This window comes from Phyllostomus discolor, chromosome X (genome assembly GCF_004126475.2).
Source record: "Phyllostomus discolor isolate MPI-MPIP mPhyDis1 chromosome X, mPhyDis1.pri.v3, whole genome shotgun sequence".
NCBI classification, from domain to species: domain Eukaryota; kingdom Metazoa; phylum Chordata; class Mammalia; order Chiroptera; family Phyllostomidae; genus Phyllostomus; species Phyllostomus discolor.
The window spans coordinates 61797303-61812755 of record NC_050198.1 but is presented as its reverse complement, the minus strand read 5'-3'; the positions used below and the strand labels follow the sequence as shown (position 1 = coordinate 61812755).

The window sequence follows — 15453 nt, the reverse complement described above, 5'->3', positions numbered from 1 at the left end:
GTGTATATTGATTAGTGTATATCATTATACAGTATTTTACTGTATATCTCATATATAAATATATATATATGATATACAGTATATTTAGAATATATATATATTCTAAAGAAAGCCAAGCTCAGAGACAAACAATGTAGAGTGGTGGTTGCCAGTGGCTGGGGGATATGAGAAATGAGGAAGTGTTGGTCAAAGCATACAAACTTCCAGTTATAAGATTAACAAATGTTGAAGATCCAATATACAGTATGGGGATTATAACTAATAATAATGTATTTTATATTTGAAATTTGCTAAGACAGTAGTATTAAATGTACTCACCACAAAAAAAGGAACCCATGGACAAAGACAACAGGGGTATAGGAGTAAATGTGGGAGGTGGTGTTGGGGAGGGCACATGAGAGTGGTGGGGGGAAGATTTATAATAGCCATGTGCTGGAAACAGCCTAAGTGCCCATCAGTAAATGAGTGGATCAAAAAATATGGTACATTTACACAATGGACTACTATGAAGCAGAAAGAAAGGAATTTCTACCCTTCGTGACAGCATGGATGAAAATGGAGAGCACTATGCTAAGTGAAATAAGCCAGACAGGGAGAGACAAATACCATATAATCTCACCAATAAGTGGAACCGAATCAACAGAACAAACAAATAAGCAAAATATAACCAGAGACATTGAAATAAAGAACAAACTGACAGCAACCGGTGAGGAGAGGAGAGGGGACAATGGGGGAAAGAAGAGGAAGGATCATCAAGGAACATGTATAAAGGACCTATGGACAAAGCCAAAGGGGGGTAAGATTAAGGGTGGGAGGTGGGGGTGGGTGCACAGGGGATAGTGGTGAGGGAGAAATGGAGACAACTGTGTTTGAACAATAAAAAGAATCACTGGGACATAATTTGATATATATCATGCAATGCCATGATTAAAACTTATTTGTACTTCTCCAAAAAAAGTAAATGTTATTTATCATTATTATAGTGATGGTTACATGGGCATATAACAAGGAAAGCTGGAAAATTCACAAATATATGATGAAATAACATTCTTCTGAACAACCTATGGGTCAAAGAAGAAATCAAAATGGAAACCACTTACCGTAAGTAATCTAACTGCATTTTTAAAATGTGTATTTTATTGTTGGCATATTTTACCTGAATTATTTAAAAGTCTGTTCCAGCAACTAGAATTATTTCTGGCCCATAGCTGCTGCTTAATGCAAATTTCATAAATGAATATATTAATACATTTTATATGAACATTTTTTGCCAGATCCACAGCTTTTAGTATGACTAACTCTGGCTATTGGTGTCTAAAATAAAAGTTTCTCTCAGGTTTTATTTCCCTTGTATTGAAACAATTATTTAGAATTGTTTTTGTCCTTAACTTTCTATTGAGTTATATTAAGGCATTCTCATTTTGTTATGTATTTATTGTTTTATTGCACTGCTGTGTGCGTATTTGTCTATTTCTTTTGAAAATTTGAAATTTTTATATCCTAATAGAGAAATATTAAAATGTATTTCAGTAATGTTTAAAAATGTGCATTTTATGTTCCTTATATTTTGAACAGTGTAGTGTTTATATAGTTCAAAGCTGTGTTGCTAGGTACATAAAGATTCCTTTTACTCATATATTCTTGGTGTTTTACATTATATAAAATATTCACATTTGTTCCCCTAAATAATTTTCACCTTGAATCTTATTTTTCTGATATTAATTTACAAATAATTTCATTTAGTTTCACTCACCCTTGCTATTCAATCCATTCTTATTATTCTAAATATGAAATGCTTTCTATATTTGCTTGTATCCTTTGAATGAAAAAGGATAATAATTCTCCATATTTTTCAAATTTTAGTGTATTTTCTGCCAATTTTTATTGGTTTTAGGCTTCTTACATGTTTTTTGCTTTCAGTTTGTCATAATATAATGTGTGTATACATATATAGTAGACTATTTTAAATTATATATGTAATTTGAAGAAACATGTAATATATAGATGCTGTATTTACAATATTTAGCTGTCTTTTATAGTCTAAGAAGCTTTCTGGTTGTAAATTTTTGTTTATATTTGAGAGTTACAAAAATTTATTTTTTCAAAGTTTTATTGTTTTATGGTTGTCTTAGTGGAAAGACCAATTATTCAAGTGCCCGATTCTAACATTTTCTGTGACATCATTCCTTCCCTGTAATTTTAAAAATATGCTATATTTTCATTTTGATTCTTAAAATCCACCCTAACTAAGAAAAGATACATGTCTTTTTTAATGAATTGTGTTGAACCCTTAATGTACCCTTCTGAGTGAAATTACTTTTATTTGTTTAACAAATACCTTTGGCACTCGTCTTGTGCTAAGCTAATCACTGTGCCAAATGCTGGAAATACAATGTGAGAACAAAGAGAGAAATCCCCTTTTCACCTGGAAAACATATTTCACTCTGTTAGACAACAACCATGCAAAATTTTTAACCTACAAAACCTAATAAATTTATCAAGGAAATGCTCAGAACGCTATGATGAAGAATAGCCAAAGGACTTAAATAGTTATTGTACTGGGGCAAGCCTCCTTAAGGAAAATGGTATATAATATTAGTTGAAAGAATGACTAGGAAGCAAATTTGTGAAGGGTGTGAGTGTAAACTAGAGAGAGTAATCTAGGCAAGATTAGCAGAAAGCCCATAGGTTTAAATATATGAAATATCTGGATATTTTCTGAGAAACACTTAGTGATGAGTATAATGGTGTATAATGAAGAAAGGAAGGGTAGAATGATAGTAACTTTGAGAGTTAGAGATTAAATCAAATGAATAATATAGATTTTTTCTACATGTAATAAGAGGCCATAAGTGGCTTAATCAAAGATTTAAATGTTAGAAATTATACTTAAAAATTACTTGGATTGCTATGTGGAGATTGGATAGGGAACTAATTAATGAGCTTGATGTGGAAAACAAAAAAAAAATAGTTAGAAGACCTGTTCTTACCTATAGTAGTGCCAAATTGTTTCCTCTTATTTGAAAAGTTTTCTCCCCTTTATATTTTCTTTACAGAACTACTAGTTATATGAGAGCTGGCATAAAAGCTGTTCTTTTCTCTCACTCATCCTTTTTAGTGCATTCTGGGAGATGCACTTCTATTTTATCTTCTAGATAACTTCATACATTTTTGGCTGAATCTCTGTGCTATTTATCTACACTTATTGTCATTCTTTAAAATTTAAATGATATGACCATATTTCTAATTTATACAATAAAATTTTTATATTTTACTTCATAACAGTCTCTTTAAAGGGTATAATATGATTTCAGGGCTTTTTTTAGAAAATGCACTTCTTTATTGTTAAAAATTTGGTCCTTTTCCACTTCAGATGTATTACTTTCTTAGTATATTTTATTGATTATGCTGTTACAGTTGTCCCAATTTTCTCTTTTACCTTTGACCCCTCTGAATGTTATCCCCCTTCCCTCCAGCAATCTTCCCACCTAGTTGATGTCCATGGGTTGTGTGTGTAAGTTCTTTCACTTCTCCCTTTCCTATACTATCCTTAATATCCTCCTCTATATTTTGTCCCTACCAATTATGCTTCTAAATCCCTATACTTTTTCCCCATTCTCCCCCTTCCCCCTCCCAGCTGGTAACTCTCCAAATGATCCCCATACCTTTAATTCTGTTCCTGTTCTTGTTGTTTGTTTTTGTTTTTATTTTTTATATTCAGTTGTAGATAGCTGTTTGTTGTCACTTTAAAGTTCATAGTTTTGATCTTCTTTTTCTTAAATAAGTCCCTTTAATGTTTCATGTAATAATGGTTTTGTGATGATGAACTTATTTAGTTTTACCTTGTCTAAAAGTATTTTATCTGCCTTTCCATTCTACATGATAGCTTTGCTGGATAGAGTTATCTTGGTTGTAGGGCCTTCCTTTTCATCACTTTGAATACTTCTTGACAGCCTCTTCTTGCCTGCAAAGTTTCTGAAGAGATATCAACTGTCAGTCTTATGGGAACTCTGTAGGTAACTCTCTGCTTTTCTCATGTTACTTGTAAGATTCTCTCTTGATCTTTAACACTGGACATTTTAATTACAGTGTATCTTGGTGTGGTTGTCCTTGGATCCAACTTGATTGTGACTCTCAGTGCTTCCTGGACTTGCATGTCTATTTCCTTCACAAAATTAGGATTTTTTTTCTTTTTTTTAAGTTAAAGACAAATATCATTTGATCTCACCTTTAACAGGAATCTGAACAACAAAACAAACAAATAAGCAAAATATAATCAAAGACACTGAAATAGAGAACAGGCTGAAAGTGACAAGAGGGGAGAGAGGAGGGAATTTCAGGGGAAGAGGGGAAGGATTTACAGGAACAAGTATAAAGGACGCATGGGCAAAAACTAGTGGGGGGTGGAAATGGGAGGGAGGCAGAGGGCTGGGAGAGGGATGGGATGGGAGTGAAAGACAGAAAACTGTACTTGAACAACAATTAGAATAAAATAAAATTTTAAAAAGAAGTTAATGTTTTATTTTATTTTACATTTTATTGTTCAACTACAGTTGTCTCCATTTACCCCACCATACAGCCCTCTCACACCCACCCCACCTTCCACCTTCAATTCTATCCCCTTTGGCTTGGTGCATGTGTCCTTTATATATCTTCCTTGATGGGCATTCCCGTATTTTCCTCCATTATGCATTTTGCACAACCTACATGATTACTGTCAGTTTGTTCTTTATTTCAATGTGTCTGGTTACATTTTGCTTGCTTATTTGTTTTGTTGATTAGGTTCCACATATAAGTGAGATCATAAGGTCTTTTACCACCTGTAATTTCACTTAGCACAATGCTCTCCAGATCCATCCATGCTGTTCTGAAAGGCAAGTGCTCCTTCATTATTTCTACTGCATGGTATTCCATATGGTAAAGGTACCAGAGATTTTTTATCTGTTCATTTACTGATGGTCACTTAGGTTGCTTCCAGCACTTGGCTATTGTAAATTGTAATTCTATGAGCATTGGAGTGCATAGGGTTTTTAGGATTGGTATTTCAAGATTCATAAGGTATAATCCCAGCAGTGGAATTGCTGGGTCAAAAGGCAGTTCCACTTTTTTTTCTTTTGAGGAAATTTCTCATTGTTTTCCAGAGTAGCTGCACCAGTCTGCATTCCCACTAACAGTGTGCTAGGGTTCTCCTTTCTCCACATCCTCACTAGCAATTTTTTTTTTTATTTGGTTGATGGCCATTCTGACCAGTGTAAAGTGGTATCTCATTGTGGTTTTAATTTGTGCCTCTCTGATAACTACTGACACTGAGCATCTTTTCATATGTCTCTAGACGCTTTGTATGTTCTACTTGAAGAACTGTCTTCAAGTAGGTCCTTTGCCCATTTTTAAAATTGTGTTTTATGTCTTCCTGGTGTGGAGTTGTGCACATTCTTGATATATTTGGGAGATCAAGCGCCTGTCCAAGATATCATTTGCAAACATATTTTACCATATGTTTGGTTCCCTTTTCATTTTGCTCATGTTTTCTTTAGCCATGCAGAAGCGTTTTTATTTTGAAGTCCCATTTGTTTATTCTTTCCTTCATGTCCCTTGCTCTAGGGATCATAGTGGTGGAAATATTGTTGTGTGGAATATCTGAGATTTTCCTGCTTAAGTTCCCCTTTATGATGTTTATGGTGTTGCAACTTAGGTTTAAATCCTTTATTGTAGGAGGCTGTTCTGCATTGCATGGGCCCAGCTCCCACTCGGAGATGAACAGGGCCCATGCCCACTGATAGATTCTCCCATGGGAAATCAGGCCTGCAATGTGCCTAGGCTACTTTGAGTCTTGATTTTGCTAAAACTCCCTCACCAGTGAATTGACACAGCAAGTGCTTACTGTAACTTCCTAAAACCCATGCTAAACCTTCCAAGGAAGAGTGTAACTGGTTCAACTACTTTTCCTTTTTCACTTGCAAATATTCCTCTTCTGTGATGTGATTAGCGTCATTGGCTTTTTTGTTTTCTGTAAAAGGTAACCACAAAAAGGCAACCTACACATACTAAATGAGGACCATCATGTAATGTGACCAGAAAAAGAAATAAAGGCCTGTCATGGCAGAGGCTGTGGCCTTTTGCTCCCCTTGAGAGTGAAGCCACCTGCCCTTTTTCTCCACAGGACTTGGTAGTCCATGTGAATGTCTCTCCCCCATCCACAATGTCACGGACCCCATGAGTCAGGGTCCACATCACTTTATCCTCCTTGAGTTTATTTTTGTGTATGCTGTAAGTTGGTGGTTGAGTTTCATTTTTCTGCATGTAGCTGTCCAGGTCTCCCAACACCATTTGTTGAAGGGCTTATTTTTACTCCACTTTATGTTATTGTCCACTTTTTTAAATATTAATTGACCATGGAGCTTTGGGTTTATTTCTGGGCTCTAGGTTTTGTTCCATTGGTTTATGTGTCAGTTCTTATGCCAGTACCAGACTGTTTTGTTTACTGTGGTCTTGTAATATAGTTTGATATCAGGTGTTGTGATCCTTCCTACTTTGTTCTTCTTTCTCAAAATTGCTGAGGCTATTTGGCGTCATTTATGGTTCTATATAAATTTTTTAAATAGATGTTCTATATCTGTGAGATATGTCATTGGTATTTTAATAAGTATTGTGTTGAACCTATAAATTGGTTGGGGTAGTATGGACATTTTGATGATGTTAATTCTTCTAAACCATGAACACAATATATGTATTTATTTATTTCTGTCATTATTAGTTTCTTTCTTCACTGTTGACGAGTTTTATGAGTAAAGTTCTATTACCTCCTTGGTAATAGAGCTTTATTAGGCTTATTGCTAGGTACTTTATTATTCTTGTTGCTATAGAAAATGGAATTTTTCATGAGTTCTGCTTCTGATATTTGGTTGGTGTACAAAATACTCTTGATTTCTGAATACACTTTGTATCATGCTGTTTCACCAAATTCTCTTATTATGTTGAATAGATTTTGGTAGTCTATAGGGTTTTCTATGTACATTATCATGTCATCTGTAAACAGTGATAGATTTACTTCCTCATTTCTGGTTGGGATGCCTTTAATTTATTTTCCTTTTTTCATGGCTGTGGCTAGAATTTCCAATACTATATTGAATAGAAGTGGTGAAATTGACACTTGTATTAATCCTTGTATTATTCCTAATCTTAGTGGGAAAGCTTTTAATTTTTGCCCATTGGGTATGATGTTTGCTGAAAGTTTCTCATATAGCCTTTATTATCTTCAGGTATGCTACCTCTACTCCCACTTTGCTGAGTATGTCTGTCAAAAATGGGCACTTCACCTTACCAAGTGCTTTTTCCACATCTGTTGATATGATCATGTGATTTTTGTCTTTGCTTTGGTTAATGTGATGCATTACGTTTATTGATTTGTGAATTTTGAACTATCCTTGATTCCCACTGATGAATCCCACTTGATTATGGTTAATGATCTTTTTAATGTATTGATGGATGTGGTTTGCCAATATTTTGACAAGGATTTAGCATCTATGTTCATCAGTGATATTGGCCTGAAGTTTTCTTTCTTTGTTGTGTCTTTATGTGGTTTTTGGATTAGAGTGATGCTAGTTTCATAAAAGGGGTTTGGGAGTCTTCCCTCTTGGAGTTTTTGGAATAGGATGGGAGGTAAAAGGGTTAGCTCTTCCTGAAATGTTTTCTGAAATTCTCCCTGAAACCATCCAGTATAGGGCATTTGTGTGCCAGGATCTCTTTGATCACTGCTCCAATTTCATGAGCTGTTATCAGTCCATTCAGGATTTGCACTTCTCAGCTTAGTTTTGGAAGATTATATTTTTCTATCAATTTGTTAATTTCACCCAGGTTTTCAATTTTCTTGGCATATCATTGTTCATAATAAGTTCTTACAATCATTTGTATCTGTGTGGTATCAGGTATAATTTCTTCTCACTCTTTTCTTCATGAATCTGCTTAAAGTTTTGTCCATTCTGTTTGTCTTTTCAAAGACTTAGTTCCTAGGTATGTTGATCCTTTGAATTGTTCTTTTATTCTCTTTGTCATTTTCTTCTGCTCTTATCTTGGCTATTTCCTTTCCTCTATTTGCTCTGGGCTTTCTTGTTTTTCCTCCAGTTCTTGTAGTTGTAGGGTGAGGTTATTTATTTCAAATGTTTCTATCTTTTTTAGGTAGGCCTGTATGACTATGAGCTGCCCTCTCAGGACTGCTTTTGCTATGTCCCATGTTTTGGACTGTTGTGTATTCATTTCATTTGTTTCCAGACTTTTTTAAATTTCTTCTTTGATCTCATTATTAACCCATTCGTTGTTTAAACACATCCTATTCTATCTCCATGAATTTGAGTTTTTTTTTGAGATTTTTACTTGAGGTTGGTTTTTAGTTTCAACCCCTTGTGGTCTGAGATAATGCATGATGTGATTTAAATTTTCCTGAAATTGTGAGGCATGTTTTTTGTCCTATCATGTGGTCTACCTTTGAAAATGTTTCATGTACATTTGAAAAGAATATGTATATTGCTTCTTTGGGGGGGAAGTGTGTGTATAGACATATACACACATCACATTTAACAGATGATATAGATGATAGATGATATAGATATAGATTATGATATAGATATATATAGAGAGAGATGATATAGATATAGATATAGATATAGATATAGATTATAGATATAGATAGATATAGTTAGAGATAGATAGATATAGATGATATAGATATAGATATCTGTTAAGTTCATTTGATTTAGGACATTGTTTAAATACTCAATGTCATTATATCCTTGTTGACGTGTGTTTGGAATATGTATCCATTTTCACAGTGGGGCATGAAAATCTCCTAGTATAAGTGTGTTGCTGTATACTCTTTCTTAAAGTCCTCCAAGATTTTCCTTATATATTTCCATGATCACATTTTGTGTGCATATATGGTTATAATGTCCATGTCTTCTTGACATATTCTTCCCTTGAGCTTTATGAAGTGTCCTTTTGTGTCTGTTTTTATGGTCTTTGGTTTGAAGTCTATTTTGTTTGATGTAAGTATTGCTACCCTGAGTTTTTAAAAATATTTTATTTGTTTATTTTTAGAGAGGGGAAGGGAGAGAGAAAGAGAGGGAAAAAATATCAATGTGTGGTTGCCTCCCACATGCTGACCACCAGGGAGCAAGCCTGCAACCTAGGCATGTCCCCTGACTGGGAATAAAACCAGCATCCCTTTGCTTCACAGGCCAGTGCTCAATCCACTGAGCCACAATGGCCAGGGCTATCCCACTTTTTTTTGTGTCTATTTGCTTGGAATACTTTTTCCAACCCTTCACTTTCACTCTGTGTAGGTCTTTTTTCTGAAGTGAGTGTCTTGTAGGCAGCATATGTGTAGGTCATGTTTCCTAATATATTCAGCTACACTATGTTTTTTGATTGGAGCATTTGATCCACTTACATTCAAGGTTACTATTGGCAGGTACTTATTCATTGCCATTTTACCCCATTTGTACCTGTGTGCTTCTCTGTCTCACTCTTTTTCTTCCTCTTCTTAAAGAATTACTGTTAGAATTTCTTGCAATCTGGTTTGGTGGAAGTGTATTCTTTTAGTCCTTTTTGATCTGGGAAACTCCTTATATTGCCTTTCATTTTAATTGAGAGCCTTGTTGGTTAGAGTAGTCTTGTTTGAAGGCCTTTGCTTTTCATCACTTGGAATATTTCTTTCCATTCCCTTCAGGCTTGTAGTGTTTCCATTGGGAAGTATGATGTTAGCCTTTTCAGGGCTCCAACTGGTTGCTTAATTATCCCTGTGGTGCTGCCACCTGTAGGTGCCTAGCCTGCCTTCTACAGTCTCCCCCTCACTCTTCACCAGTCAGGTTGTGCTGAGGCTGACCACAGTTATAATGCTTCTGTCTGACCACAGTTATAATGCTTCTCTCTTGCTATTGCTCAGTTGTTTGTTCCATGTGATTTATCCATAATTCAATTGTAATTCCAGATTGGTCCTGAGAGGAGGTTAATGTGGCTTCCATTCACTCCTCCACTATCTTGCTCCCTCCTTGATGTTGGTTTCTAATTTCAACTAATTACAATCTGAGAAAATGCTTGAAATTATTTTAAATTTCTTGAATTTATTAAGGCTTGTTTTGTGTCCTACCATATGGTCTATCTTTGAAAATGATTAATATGAATTAGAAAAGAATATATATTTCACTTCTTTGGGGTAGAATGTTATGTGAATATTAAGTTCATTTGATCTACAGTGTCATTCAATGCTCTAATATCCTTGTTGATTTTTTGTGTAGAAGATCTGTCAATTATTGGAGGTGGAGTGTTAAAATCTCCTACAATGAATGTATTGCTGTAAATATTTTTTAATCTTCCAAGATATTCTTTATATATTTATGTTCTTCTATATTAAGTGTGTATATGTTTATAATGGCTACATTATTGTCTTGTTGGACTACTCTCTTCAGTATTATATAGTGACCTTCTGCATCTCTTTTTACAATGGCCTTTGGTTTGAGGCCTACTTTGTCTGATATAAATATAGCCACCTCAGTTTTTTTTTTCATGTCCATTTACATGGGCTATTTTTTCCATCTTTTCACTTTCAGTCTGTGTAAATATTTTGTTCTGAGGTTGGTCTCTTGTGGACAACATACAGGTGGGTCGTATTTCTTATCTATTGAGCTACTGTATATCTTTTGATTGGGGCATTTAATCTATTTACATTTAAGATTATTTTTGACAGAGTTGTGGCCAAAATGAAGGCATATGTACAAACCCTTTGCTTCCTCACACAACCAAAACGAGGATAACAAACGATCTAAAATCAATAAACAACCAGTAACTGCCAGAAAATCAAACTGAATGAAACTCCAACAACCACAGAATTAAAGAAACAGTCAAACAGAACAACCAGACTTGTAAGGCAGTGGACAGAAGGAATCAAGGTGAGGTGGTGGTCTGTGGGGTAGGACTGGCTGTGGCAAGGTGGAAGGCTGTGCAGGAGGGGGTGACTTAAGGGGAAACTGACACTCAGAGTTGTCTGTGGACTATGGCAGTTACCACAGTGGGAGAAACTCCCAGTCTTACATGAGAGTTATTTGAATAGTGTGCTAGAGACGAGCAGGGGAGCTGCACTGTTCCCTATCTCATCCCTCCCCACAGGCAGCACCACAGTGAAGCAAAGGGGGTATCCCTGCTCATGTGAATACATAAGTCCCCACCCCCTTACAACTTATCAGCTGCACCAAGACAAAGAAAAATGGCCCAAATGAAAGAACAGAGCAAAACCTCAGAACTAAGAGATGAGGAGATTGCCAACATATCTGATGGAGAATTTAAAGCCCTGGTAGTCAAAATGCTCACAGAACTGATTGAGATTGGTCACAAAATGAAAGAACAAATGAAAGATACCCAAAATGAAATAAAGCAAAGTATTCAGAAAACCAACAGTGACAGGAAGAAAACAGGACTCAAATCAACAATTTGGAAAAAAAAGGAAGAAATAACCATCCAACTGGAACAGAATGAAGAAATAAGAATTCAAAAAAGTGAAGAGAGTCCTGCAAATCTCTGGGACAACCTGAAACTTTCCAATATCTGAATTATAGCAGTGCCAGAAGGAGAAGAAAACAAGAAGAAATTGGAAACTTAATTGAAGAAATAATAAAGGAAAACTTCCCCAATCTGGGGAAGTAAATAGATGTTCAGGAAGTCCAGGAAGCTCAGACAGTCCCAAAGAAATTGAACACAAAGAGGAACACACCAAGGTACACCATCATTAAGTTACCCAAGATTAAAAACAAAGAGAGAATCTTCAAAGCAGCAAGGGGAAAGGAAAGAGTTACCTACAAAGGAGTGCCCATAAGGCTATCAGTTGATTTCTCAAAAGAAACCTTGAAAGCAAGAAGGGGCTGGAAAGAAATATTCAAAGTCATGAAAGGCAAGGACATACATCGAAGATAACTCAATCCAGCAAAGCTATCATTTAGAATGGAAGAGCAGATAAAGTGCTTCCCAGATAAGGTCAAGTTAGAGTTCATCATCACCAAGCCACTTTGATATGAAGTGTTAAAGGGACTTAACTAAAAAAAGGAACATCAAAAATATTAACAGTAAATGACAACAAACTCACAACTATCAACAAATGAACCTAAAAAATAAAAGGAAGAAAAGAACAAAAACAAAAACTAAGCAAACAACTAGAACAGGAACAGAATCAGATAAATGGACATCGCATGGAGGGTTTTCAGTGGGAGGGGGAGGGGAGGAATAGGAGGGAAAGGTACAGGGAAGAAGCATAATTGGTAGTCATTATATAGATGGGGAAAGGTAAAAAATGTTATTGGAAACAGAACTCAAAGAACTTATGTGTACAACCCATGGACATGAACTAAGGGAGAGGAAACTGGAGAGTTTGGGGGTGCAGGGTGGAGGGGGATAGAGGGGGAAAATTGGGAAAATAACATAATCAATAATGTTTAATTTTAAAAGAGATTATTTTGATACATACTAATTTATTGCCATTTTCTCTTTGTACCTGTGTTCCTCACTCTTTGTATCTCTTCTCCTAAAAGCAGTTTGTTTAGAATCTCTAAAATAATAGTTAGATGTCATAAAGTAGTTGGCAATGCCTTAATTGTGTGCATGTTCTTAGGTTGAAGGGCCTCTTCCATCCTTGTCAAAGGGAGTGCTAACCTCTCTTTTCATACAGAACCATGAGCTTAAATTCTGTTTCTCCTGTGCCTTAAATAACTAAATTGAAGTGTTACTTCTTTTAGCATATAGTAGACTTGAAAGATGCATTGTAAACTACCATTAAAATAAGCGTTATGGTACCGATAAACAGAAGATCATACATCATCATCATGTAAGTCATATATCAAAGATTAACCTCATAAAAATAAAACCCACCTGCAAGAATGTAACAAGGCCCTTATTTCTGGGCTTGTTTTCTATATAGATGCCTGGGGTTTACATCATCCAGAAGAGGGGGAACTTATATAAGTATTAGATATTATTTTTCTATTTTATTAAGTAAAATTTTGTATAGTATTTGATAACATCACATTACTGTTTTTTTAATAAATATGTTCCATATTTTAGGTCCCCTTTGCACACTTGTTAATGAATTGATAAACTGTTTCCCAAAGTAGTTATATCATCTGAACTCCCATGAGCAATCATGACCATTCCAGTTATTTCTCATTCTAACAAGAAGTTATTATTTTCAGTTTTTTTCTAAATTTGACAATTCTAATAAGTATGTAAAAGTAAATATGTAGTATTTTAGTCTACATTTTCTTAATAATTAGTTATGTTGATCATCTGCTTCTGTGGTTATATGTCATCCATTTATCTTCTTCATTTTTTTTTATGGTTTAAATATCTCCTGTAGTTCTTATTTTCATTTTACTCATCATATATATATTTTTTAATTTAATCATTGTTCAAGTACAGTTTTCTCCCTTTTACTCCCATTCCAGCCCACCGACCCATCCCTCCCCACTTCCCTCCCATTATCACCCTACCTTTAGTTTTTGTCCATGTGTCCTTTAAATTTGTTCCTGTAAACCTTTCCCATTCTCCTCTGAAATTCCCTCTTCTCTCCCCTCTGGTCACTGTCAGCTCCTCCTCTATTTCAGTGTCTTTGGTTATATTTTGCTTGTTTCTTTGTTTTGTTGTTTAGGTTCCTGTTAAAGGTGAAATCATATGGTATTTGTCTTTCACTGCCTGGCTTATTTTGCTTAGCATAATGCTTTCCAGCTCCATCCAAGCTGTTGCAAAGGGTAGGAGCTCCTTCTTTCTTTCTGCTCCATAGAATTCCATTGTGAAAATGCACCATAGTTTTTGGATCCATTCATTTACTGATGGGCAACTAGGTTGCTTGCAACACTTAACTATTGTAAATTGTGCTGCTACGAACATCAGGGTGCAAAGGTTCTTTTGTATTGGTGTGTCAGTGTTCATAGGATATAGTCCCAGAAGTGGAATTGCTGGGTCAAAAGGCAGATCCATTTTAAGTTTTCTGAGGAAGTTCCATACTGCTTTCCATAGCGGTTGTACCAGTCTGCAGTCCCACCAACAGTGCACTAGGGTCCCCTTTTCTCCACAACCTCCCCAACACTTCTTGTTTGTTGCTTTGTTTATGATGGCCATTCTGACTGGTGTGAAGTGGTATCTCATTGTGGTTTTAACTTGCATCCTCTGATAACTAGCTATATTGAACATCGTTTCATGTGTCTTTGGATTTTCTGTATGTCCTCCTTGGAGAAGTGTCTGTTCAAGTCCTTTGCCCATTTTTTAATTGAGTTGCTTGTCGTCTTAGAGTGGAGTCATGTAAGTTCTTTATATATTTTGGAGATTAAACCCTTGTCTGAGGTATCATTGGAAAATATGTTTTCCCATACAGTTGGTTCTCTTTTTATTTTGATACTGTTTTCTTTAGCTGTGCGGAAGCTTTTTTTAAAATGACGTCTCATTTGTTTATTCTTTCCTTTATGTCCCTTGCTCTAGGGGACATGTCAATAAAAAAAGTTTCTATGTAAAATATCTGAGATTTTCCTACCTATGTTCTCCTCTAGGACTTTAATGGTGTTGTGGCTTATATATAAGCCCTTTATCCACCTTGAATTTATTTTTGTGTAAGGTGTAAGTCGGTGCTCTAATTTCATTTTTAATTTTTTGCATGTAGCTGTCCAGTTCTCCCAATACCATTTGTTGAAAGGCCTCCAATTTAGGTTGCTGCCTCCTTTGACAAATATTAGTTGACCGCAGAGACTTAGGTTTATTTCTGGGCTCTGTTCTGTTCCATTGATCCATGTGTCTGTTTTTATGCCAGTATCAGACTGTTTTGATTACAGTGGCCTTGTAGTATATTTTATTGTTAGGTATTGTAATCCCTCCTATTTTACTCTTCTTTCTCAAAATTGCAGCAGCTATTCAGGGTCGTTTATGGTTCCATATAAAGTTTTCAAGTGTTTGTTCTATGACTGTGAAATAAGCCATTGGTACTTTAATGGGTGTTGCATTGAATGTGTAAACTGCTTTTGGTAGTATGGACACTTTGATGATATTAATTCTTCCAATCCATGAATACAGTGTATGTTTCCATTTGTTTGTGTCTTCCTTCATTTCTTTCCTCAGTGTTATGTAGTTATCTGAATATAGGTCTTTTACCTCTTTGGTTAGATTCATTTCTAGGTATTTTATTTTTCTTTTTGCTATTTCAAATGGGATTTTTTTCTTGATTTCTGCTTCTGCTGTTTCACTGTTGGTGTACAGAAATGCCTTTGATTCCTGGATATTGACTTTGTATCCCATTGTTTTGCCAAATTCATTTATTAGGTCAAGCAGTTTTTTAGTGGTCTCTATATGATTTTCTATGTACACTATCATGTCATCTGCAAACAGTGACAGTTTTGTTTCCTCCTTTCTGATTTGGATGCCTTTTATTTCTTA

General features: G+C 35.3%; 1 non-coding gene across 1 annotated transcript; it reads right to left on the bottom strand.

Annotated features, from left to right (window-relative positions):
• Positions 1-12586: 12586 nt before the first annotated feature.
• LOC114505898 lies at positions 12587-12709 on the bottom strand. The gene has a single exon (XR_003685350.1). It is a non-coding gene; the product is annotated as a U6atac minor spliceosomal RNA (small nuclear RNA).
• Positions 12710-15453: the final 2744 nt, after the last annotated feature.